Source organism: Chroicocephalus ridibundus, chromosome 5 (genome assembly GCF_963924245.1).
Source record: "Chroicocephalus ridibundus chromosome 5, bChrRid1.1, whole genome shotgun sequence".
NCBI lineage: Eukaryota > Metazoa > Chordata > Aves > Charadriiformes > Laridae > Chroicocephalus > Chroicocephalus ridibundus.
The window spans coordinates 4,196,182-4,206,606 of NC_086288.1; positions in this window are offsets into that span (position 1 = coordinate 4,196,182).

A 10,425-nucleotide genomic window follows, 5' to 3' on the forward strand; every position below is an offset into this window, starting at 1 on the left:
GGAAACAGCTACATTTGTTTCCCCATCCACTGACTCAAGAGTTGCGTGTAAGCTTGGGCGATGTTGTAGGTATGTCCATGCCTGGCCTGGTACTTAGCTGATCTTGACCTTGCTCTGCTGACTTGAGCTCTTGGACATGCCTCATCACTACGAGCTTGTCTGGCAATCGCTGAACCGGGGCTGACCCTGGCTACTGTCGCTGCACCTGCCCTGCTTGCCTTGCTCTGATCCTGGAGGACTGCATCCCCCAGCTTCCCCTCGGCTGCCCTCTGAGCAGCCCGCTCTTGCTGCTCCTCGAGACTGATCAAGTAGCCAAGGAACCCCTTGGCCAGTGGTTCTCTTGGGAGGCACATTGTAGGATTGCACTTCATTGCCAAAAAGGAAGGCAATCAAGAATTTTACGCACCTGGTATTTGTATGAATCAGTGGAAAACTACAGTTGGCTGTAATTCCATAGGGCTTAAAAAAAACCAAAGCAAAATGAGACACTGCAGGGAGTCATTTTAGAAACTGAGGATAAAAGAAGTATTCCTCTGAAATAATCTTCACATCAGTTAGCTGTGTTTTCTTCTCACCCAGAAGATGGCATTAATGACGTGCGTCCTACCCGCATCTGTCTTTGATGACCACAGGGATTCGTAAGCTGTTCCGCCCATTAACTTTCTGCTGCTTTATATTAGAACAAATTCGCACTTGCGCCAAACAGAAAGTACTCACTTGTCTACCACCTTCTTTCAAGGTGAAATCTAACCTGAAGAGGAGAGACATATTCTTTGAAAAACTAGCGCTTCTTCTGGAGCGGTCCACCATTCTGTTAGAGAGAGACAAGGAGAAAGGAGAGAGTGAAAAAGGGAAAAGCAAGGTAGAAAATGGAAGAAGACGATAAAGGGAAGTGAAAATAGCCTTTCCATATACATATTTTAGGTCCCAATTCACACAAAACTTTCTCTAGCTTCTAAATTAACGTCTCCTACAATTCTTCCCTAACTACGAACTTTAGAGCTATGGCACATCATGTTGATAAGTATCTATGCAACACAGAATTCAGGAGTAGTGATTTCTTTGTAACATACTACTCTGGATCTAATAAAAGACTATAGTATAGTTCCACTTAATAAACATACTTCAAACCCAATCACAACCCCCCAGATTATTTCAAATTGCTCTGTGCCATTTTGTAAACGTAATTATCAGCCTTCATTTCAGCTGCTATCTTGGTTGAACAGGCTAAGTTGGCAAGCACTCATTTGTGCACCGGAACATTCTGGAACATTCTGGAACTCATTGCTACAGATCTGCCCTTGGGTGATGACGTAAAAAATGGATTCCTCTGTAATCAACATAAAAGATTAACCAAAAAATATTCATCTAGTATGTTATGCAGGGGAGAAAAATCTAACATCACGGTCATTTCCATTACTATTCAGGTGTTAGCTGAGCTTTTAAATAAACTTTTCAAGAAGTATCAGAACATTTTGCTCCAATATTTTTGACAGTATACTACTGTGTGATCTGAAATCTTAGCATTCTGTATGTAATAGGTTGGAATCCTTTTAAGTCATGATACCCATGATGAAAGAAAAAGGATCATCTAAATTATACTTATGACTTTAGGCATAGAGGCGTCGGGTTATGCTTGTGCCACTTTTACTATCCCTTAACATTTCAAATTCTTTGAAGACCTCGAAATCAGGGCTTCTGTTTTCTTTTTATTAAAAACAATGGAGATGCAAAGTTGTTGCAAATAATCTATGCCTAAACTTAACTCTGTTGCTGCTGTATTCAGGTCTTTCTGCTGCTTAAAATCTATCAATAGCAGCTGATGAAACATTTATTATATCATTGAGATCACAACACTACATTCCAAGCTCTGTCGGTATTTCCTTGCTAAATCCCAATTTTCAGGGGTTTATTACTCCATTATCTTATGTCTCACTGAGCTCTCTTATAATAATAGGGGATTATGTCTGAAACTTAATTAGTTCAATTTTTATTGATAGCTTTTATTAGCAGGTCCCCTGTTTCTACTCTACAGCTAGTGAATAAAGAAGATACAGCCCGGGAACTTGAAAGAGAAAACATTTTAAAAACAAAACTCAATCTAATAGCATATAAAATTAATCAGAATATCCTTAAAAAGGCCTGAAGTCTTTTTTTGGGGCACAGATGGAAAATGAAGCAGTGATTGCGAATTCCCGTGCTGGTGGGGTATCTCTAGAGCCTCTGGTAGAAGGTTGACAACTGTCACTTCCTGGCAGAAACGTTAAGGCCAACTGGGATCAGTTCCTCCTGGGGAAGGCAGGCATCACTTCTCAGGAGATGGTATGCACTAAGACTAGGGATGACAGTTGTGAGTCCTGTAACAAGCCAGGAATAATATAAGCTAAAGCAACTGACAGATAAACAAATGTGCATTTGCTTTAAACATACTATTTACTTCTCCATAAAACATGACAACAAATACATGTTGGATCAAAATAAATCCAACTGATCAGACTGACACCTAGAAAATATATCGTCTGCCATGTGAACAGAGCTTTACAGCTATAGAAGTGACTTTTTTCTTTTAGCATTGTAAATGCCCGTACACACTGCCAATAAGTAGGGAGCACACCATTCCAAACCTGCTTTAAGTCACAAATAAGGATGAGTTTGGACGCAGACAGAGGTGGACTGCGTTATCCAATGGAACAGCAGGATCTGGTTTAGAATGCTATGCCAGGACACGCTTAATCTGGATGTTCGTAGGCTTGGGGTGGTCAAAGATGCAGTTTGTGTGGAACAGAGGGAGAAATAGTAAAACTACAACAGTGCCACAGACTTCCTTAGTGCTTGCATTTTGTTAGGGTCCTTAGTACTTCTGGACTAAGATACCAACAGCGTTAGGCGATATGCAGCTCTTCTTAATCTTCAGGGCGCTAAGAATTTTCATCACTTCTCAGAAGGCAGCAAATAGGTGCAGTGACTGATGCTGCTTAGACTACCACAATTCATTCTTTACAGCAAAATGGGCTGAAGAATAATTACTGCATTTTAGACACTTTCTTCTTTTTGCAATTCCCCCCAGCTACAGTGATGTTTCAATTCCTGTATTAGCAGTGAGGATCAAAGCATTCTCCTGGAGATGCTCCAAATAGAAAAATCAGAACAAAAATACACATTTCAGACAGGAAGAATGCACTTCGAGTGCAGAATTTCATCACACTAAGGCATATATTTTGTCTTACAAACCGATTAGGAAAAGGATAGAGAGAAAGCATCATTGTTGGAGGAAGGAGTTTATCACAGATAAGTATAATAGACCTTATGAAAAACTAATACAAAATATAGCTTAACGCCCATGGATACTGCACAACGTGCCACGATTGCATTAGTTAGAAATGTATAGGGGATTGTCCTCAAAAATACAATTTTAGAACAAACTATGTGTTATTAATTAATTTCAAATGAATTGCAACACACAGGACATCTTAAAAATTCTATATACGTGCCAATAACTTCCGATTTTGGATGCTGCTGTAAACATGAGGGGAAAAATGCCTCTTTCCCTTAATAAGACTCACAGATTTCTAAATACGGTACTAAGGGAGAAAAACTGGAAGCAGGCTGTGCTGTGCACATAACACAACAAGCAAAGAGAATTTATGCAGAATAGCCTTCCAGTTGCTTTGTTGTAGTGTTCTACACTCTCACAAACTAGTTTTTTCTCATTTGAATTTGTAAATGAATCCTGTATATTTACATAAGCAAGCGCAAACCCGCCACTCTTCCCACAATCAAACTAAACCCAGCTGCAAATTTTGACCCCACATTCCTGTAGACTATTATCCCATCCATCTTGCATCGAAATACTCAGTTATCTCCCTGTGAACACTATTCTGCAGCGAGTTTTCACACGTTCTAGCCTTTTCTGTGTCTTTTTTATTACAAAATGGAAACATATGGCTCAGTTTCAAGTGGCTAATTGGCAATATCTTAAAGAGCTGTTAAGAGGTTCAATTGTATGTATGACATCTGATAATCTGACTGCATTTTATTTAAGACTAGAAAGTACTTCAGAAGTCAACAGATGGCAGCAGATATACTTTAGAGAAAAAAGCCGTAATTTACTTCTATTTCTTTTACAGGGTTGTCTTGCCGTTTATTGAAGTAGAGTTTGAATGCAGGGGCTGGAATGCAATGAAGAAAACTTCACCAGTAGAAAAAGACTCATAGTAGATGGGTTTGCTTTATTCATCAAGATAGTTTCAGTTAATTACAAATGTGTTTCATGCAAGACGTGCATATATCATAATCCAATCGCTATACATAGAAGCAAAACTGCACTTCATACCATATGCTGCAAAAGAAATTGCCTTGGTGAATGGGAAAGGCTTCTTGCTCGTACAGCTTCCATACGACTGAATTATGTACTGCAGATGAGGCTACTGCTCTTGTAGGATTATTCGTTGGAATACAGGCTCTAAGTAACTTTGGCGCGTTAGATCTCAATTACCCTCAAGAGGATTTTGGTATCCATAAACAATAATAAATCTCAATTACTTCTTTTAATTGGCATAACCACTACCTCAGATAACCAACAGTCTAAGAGATTTTGTTGTAGCAGAAGAGACGAGTTTTACGAGGTAGTTGATTACAGAACTGAGATCAGTAGGGAAGTGACTCTTCTTCACATGAGCTACGTGGCAAGGCATGCCCAAAGTCAGTTCCAAGAAACTGACCAAGACAAAAAAGCGCAGTCCTCAACAGAAAGATGCTCCTTCTTCTGCTACTTCTTTCCAAAATAGCTCTATAGTCTCCTTTACTGTGTTTGAATGCAAGGTGTCTTTCTCACTGTACTACAACAAGAAGAGAGCTTCAGGTGACAACCGGCCACTACATGGGCCTCAGGAGCAGACGTGACTGCTCAGTACATTGCTTATTTTGCTCAACTGCCACACCAAAAGCAGACAAAGTAGACAGCTAGGGTATTCGCCGCTGATATCTCACACTTACTGTGAAGAAGGCAAAACCAACACACCGCAATCTTCCATAATGTGCCAGAGCAGATATTCTTCCAGGTCAAATATATGACAGAATAGAAATTCTGACAAATGAAGAAGTAATCCCCCAAACGGGGAGATGAGGGCACAGAAGGCTGCTGTGCTGTTGTGTGGCGTTACGTGGCCGTTCCCTTTCCAGTGTTTTCTCTGCTGTGATGCTCTTGAGGCTCGTGAGCTACTTGTTCAAATTAGGGCTGTCTGGGAGGAAGGGAGGGGTTTCAGTTCTCAAATTCTGCTCCAGACGTGCAAAGACCCAGATGTTCCCTCTTCCCGACTTCAGTTGGGATTTTTAAATGGCTGCCGTACAGCTGCAATAGCAAATCGAGCTGGATCATTTACATAGCCCAATACGAACAACTGATATTGTGAGAGACAGAAGACAACGAAGCGTTATACATATCCTGGGATTTAAATAATGAAGATAGTCCACACTTCATATTAAAAACCAAATCACTAGTTTGTAAGGTCTTCAACATTTTTTTTAAGACATATAAATAGAAAAACTGAAGTGTGAGGGAGTTTTATTGTAGAACATCAAACTCTTTTGATGAATCTGTCATCCCGATTGTATTCCCGTTAGATTTTTTGGGAACATCTTTTCAGGAAATATAAGCAGGGAATGCTTTATAAATATGTAATCCCCTTTTGCTAATCTAAAAATACAATTTTTTAGAAGTTTTTAGAGACTCATTTAAAAATTAAATGCAAAGGATCTTTTGCTTGTCTTATAATGGAAGTACATTATTACTGATAAAAATATAAAGTATTTATGTTCTTACAGTTATTTCAGACATTTTATCTGTGATTTTTTTCATTACCACTCTAAACCACAAGCTATTTTAGCTTTTAATATTAATGCTTTAATATAGTAGCGGAAGCAGAACAAACCAGAGCATCGCATTGTTTGAGAGATGTGTTGCTCCAATCCTAGTTTATTAATCTTAATAGAAAACACCTTTATTGAAAAAATGTGTTTCATTATAAGGCAAGAAAAAAAATAATCCGTGTGTTCTTTGAAATGCTCCTTGAATTCAAGGTGTGCTGTGAGCAAAGTATTACATGTATCCTCAGCTCATGCATCTATTTCCAAATTGCCATCTGGTGTGCATATATTATGCATTTGTATAATAACATGCATAGCTATTATTGGTTTAAAATATAAGTTATGAAAGCTAAGTAAAATATATCTTAGCCGACAACTCATTTTTCCCAACAGCTTTTGAACAGACATGTTTATATTATCTTAATGTCATATTGCAATGTTCAAAAAATAAGACGTGCTGTGTGAAAACGAATTAAACAATAACTAACTTTCCGCTCTTAGTACCTGCTTTTGGCCTGCTCCGTGTGTAGAACGTGCGAGTGTTTTAGTCCTTTTGCCTGCAGGGCCTAGAGGAGGTTTTGTCATGTTTCAGTTCAAATCGGTACCCACAGAACAAGCTTATCCTCTCTTGGGCTTGCTGAGGGTAACTTTGCTCGGTATCGGCTCGTGACACTTGCTGACTTAGCTTCAGACTTCGCCATGGTTTTGCACCAAAATGCCATTCCCTGCTGAGCAGAGCACGCTAACGCAGCTCCTTTTAAGCTCCAAAGCCAGTGCCTACGTGGCAATGTGCTGTCTCATGATGACACAGCGCTATGCGGTCACAAACCGAATTTATAAAAGTAGTTTTTAACTTGTGACAATACTTACACTACTGGAAGTTTATCTTTACTAACTTATTAGTATTTGAAGATTGTTTACTGCATTCCACTGTATTCCAACAAGCTTCTACTCCTTCAAGCCTGTTACACACTGCAGGGAACAGATTTATGCCTGCTAGAAATAAGACCCAAGTTAACTACAAAAACCCTTTGAAGCCTTCTCCCTTCTGTTCTGCTGCTGCCTGGTTTTAACAATGAATAAAGTATTTGGTGGAGGTTTTGACCAGTGGATGAATTTTGCCTGCAGAAAATCTATACGGATTTTGTGGATACTTACAAGATGAGTAAGGGGCAGATAAGATTAATAAAATTTAAATGACATCAGAACTAATACTTGTCTGAGACTCTCATAAATGTTAGAGGTTATGCCAATTTACATTATTAAATTATAATAAATTAGGTATTCGGCAATAAGCTAGGGAAAAAAAAGTTAGTAGTCAGAAATTCACTGCTCCACAGCAGCTCACGAACTAATGGCACAACAATTTTGAAAAGACGGATGCCGCAGTTAAAGCAAACTATTAGATCAGGATGCCAGAACAAAATTTTACAGCTTAAAAATGCTTTTGAATATTCTTTTACAATGTTTTTATTTCTTATGTACTCATAGAAGATATTTCTGAAACGCAGAATTTTGTGTTTAGGCTGACACACTGGCTCTATGCTGGTGCAACAGAACTCTGTCGGATGCCTTGAATTTTTTATATATTTTTTTTAATGCCTGCCATATTCCTATAAATTAAGCTTGACTCCTATTTGCTTGTCACGTCCGATAACCCGAGACCTGAAAGATATGCCAGCATTGAAACACTTTGCTTAGAACAAATCCCTGATTCATACATGTCACACATCACGATGACTTCAGACTCGTGAAGAGAAGCCCAGAAAACTCCTTCAGGTCAAAGTCATGAAAATTCTGTAATTTTCATTTGCAAGCTCAAGTGTATATACAACAATCCTGAAATCACCAGTCATTATGAAATAGTTTTACAGCTATGGGTGGAAGCAGATTATTGGCAATGTAATAACTATACTTAAAACCCCCAAGCACAAGGATTTAACAGATCCCGGATTTTCATATATAGATACTGCAAGGTATATAAACAAAACTCCCTCTAGAGATGCGTTGCCTTTGTTGTTCTCCTAACACTAATCAGATTTTAGCCGCCTACTTCCCAGAGACATGGAAGTGGTACATGAAAGTAAAATCGACAGAGGACTTACGAGGCAACGCTATGTAGTATTTTAATGTGAACTGGGAAATAGAAAAAACCTGACTCCTATTTTGAATCGTGTGTACGTATCCAAATGACTGGTTTAACCAAAATGCATTTGTGAAAATAAAAATGTTATTATTCTGATCAAAAACATTTGCTAAAACGTAGTATAAATGATGGTGATCAGACAGCTAGTTTGAGCTTTAAAATCTCTAATTCAGTGTCATGTTTTCTAAACCTTTTAAAACATTTTAGTCTCTCAATTGGTTTCTTCTATTTCAGTCCTCTTTTTGAGGTTCAACTGAACATTCACCTGATCAGATTCCCTGAAACTGGGACCTGCCACCTTTCTGTTACCCTTATAATAAATGTAATACATATCAAAAAGGCAAAAAAAAGGAACCGAACGAGTCTCCTCAACTGTATCAACTCATATCAACTCACTGAACCTTGACTTGATCCAAGCTACAAAGCCCTTTCAATACTGGTGGGAATGTTTTCTTCTAAGTTTTTGATGAATAAGCAACAAAATTTACGAACGTAATTAAGTGATTCATACTCAGATAGGATTTAAAATACTAGAAGGAATTCAAGCTGCTTCAACAATGCATGTTCACCATCCTTCACTGCACACACACAGAGGACATACGGCTATGATGTGCTTTTAACTTTTTTTGAAGCAAATCTTCAATAGTAGAGATACATGTCTTAGGAGGTACGTAAAGGCGTTACTGATAATATTAAAAAAAAATTGCAGTTCATACATATCCCTTTTTATCTTCATTCATTTCTAGTGTTCTAAAAAAAACCAACAGAGTAATTAAACTCTTTTTACAGGCTGAGCACTATGTACCCATTGAGAACGTGGATATAAATACGAATATGGAAGAGAGAGTAAAGCGCCATAGCTGAAACTAGTCATCTGGGGAAACATTAAGGCATTTAGCTGTAGTTATTGTTCAAACACAGACTTTGCTGCATACCATTATGTAAAATAATACTATCTTTTTCATTTTAAAATTACAAGAATTAGAAAGAGACTGTAATTAAGGCAATGTTTTGACCTCCCAGTTTCTCATGATCCAAATAAACCAACGCAAAGATTCCCACATGTGTTATAGTAGTTCCATTCACGTGTCAGCAGAAAGAAACCCAAGACCAAATGCAGTACCTCAGCCCTTCCTCTGTAGCTTTTCTTAAGCTAGTAACGCTTTTGTCTGTACTAGAAGAAGGTCCCAGGGCCTCCACTGGCCAGACAGGGCAGGATCTCAAGAACTTGCCTGGCCTTGTTGTGGCCTGAGCCACGCTGTCGCTCAACACCAAGGCCATCCGTTGCTCATTCCTTGCACGTTTGGGCTTTGCTCTGGGAAGACCTGATGTGCCCCGAGCTGCAGCTCCTGGGGGCTGTGGGGCTAGGGGAGGCTCTCCCAAGTTTACAGGCCATGACTGAGCGGGGAGCCAAATGTGATTCAGACTATATAAAAATGGAAGTAGAACTAGTGTCTGGGGGAAGGGGTTGGTTGTTATTTGCACTGTGTGCTCCTCGTGAAGACTTTGCAATGCTGATAACCTGCTGGGAATTTTCGCTCCCTCTCTGTTGGAGCATGGCTGGTGCTGTTGACCTTACATGCCAGAGGGCTGTTGGAAGGGCGAGCCTAACAACAGAGAAAAGGGGCGGCCACTAGTGAGTTTTCTTCTGTATTAAGGGTATTATTAATGAGGCTTTTTGACATTAATTTGGATCGTGAGTGTTAATAGTATTGTGATTGAACTAGTAATATTTTGCTTTTGGATTTTGATTAGATTGTAAAGATTTTAATTGGGCTAATGATAAATTCCTGGCTCTATATATGCTTTGATCCCTTTTGGCCACGCGGATTTGAGTGTAATGCTTCCTTATGATGGAAAATGGAAAAGGGAGAATGTAAATAGGAAGCAGCAATTCAGATAGAGCTTTTACAAATTCGTATTTAGTATTCTCCCTTCATGTCTCTTATTTATTCTTTTCAGTTCCGAAATATATGGAGATTGACCTTTTTTGGTAGAAAAATATTGTCAGATCGGTATGAGTTGTAAATAAGTCATAAGAAAACAACAAATGTTATTCTACAGTATGAAACCTCTACCTCCCCAAATGAGTCAAAGCTGAGTTCCATATTCATTTAGCTTTAGGCCTGCATTAATGAATACAATCCATATGATGAAGCGATAGCGTACTGGCAATGCCTTGGCAACCACTAAAATTACTGAAGTGTGAAATCATCCAAAGTAGCTAGGTCAGTGCCTTTTGAACTTTCAAGTAGGACCTTGAAGTGGGAATCGCTTGCATTCATTTCGACAAGGAAGTGAAACCTGATTATTACTGGTCACAAACGGCTGTTCACTTATCCTGGAGGAAATGATCTCCTGTTGGCAATTAAGAGGTAATTAGCAGCTTCCTGACTTGAAAAAACACATCCAGC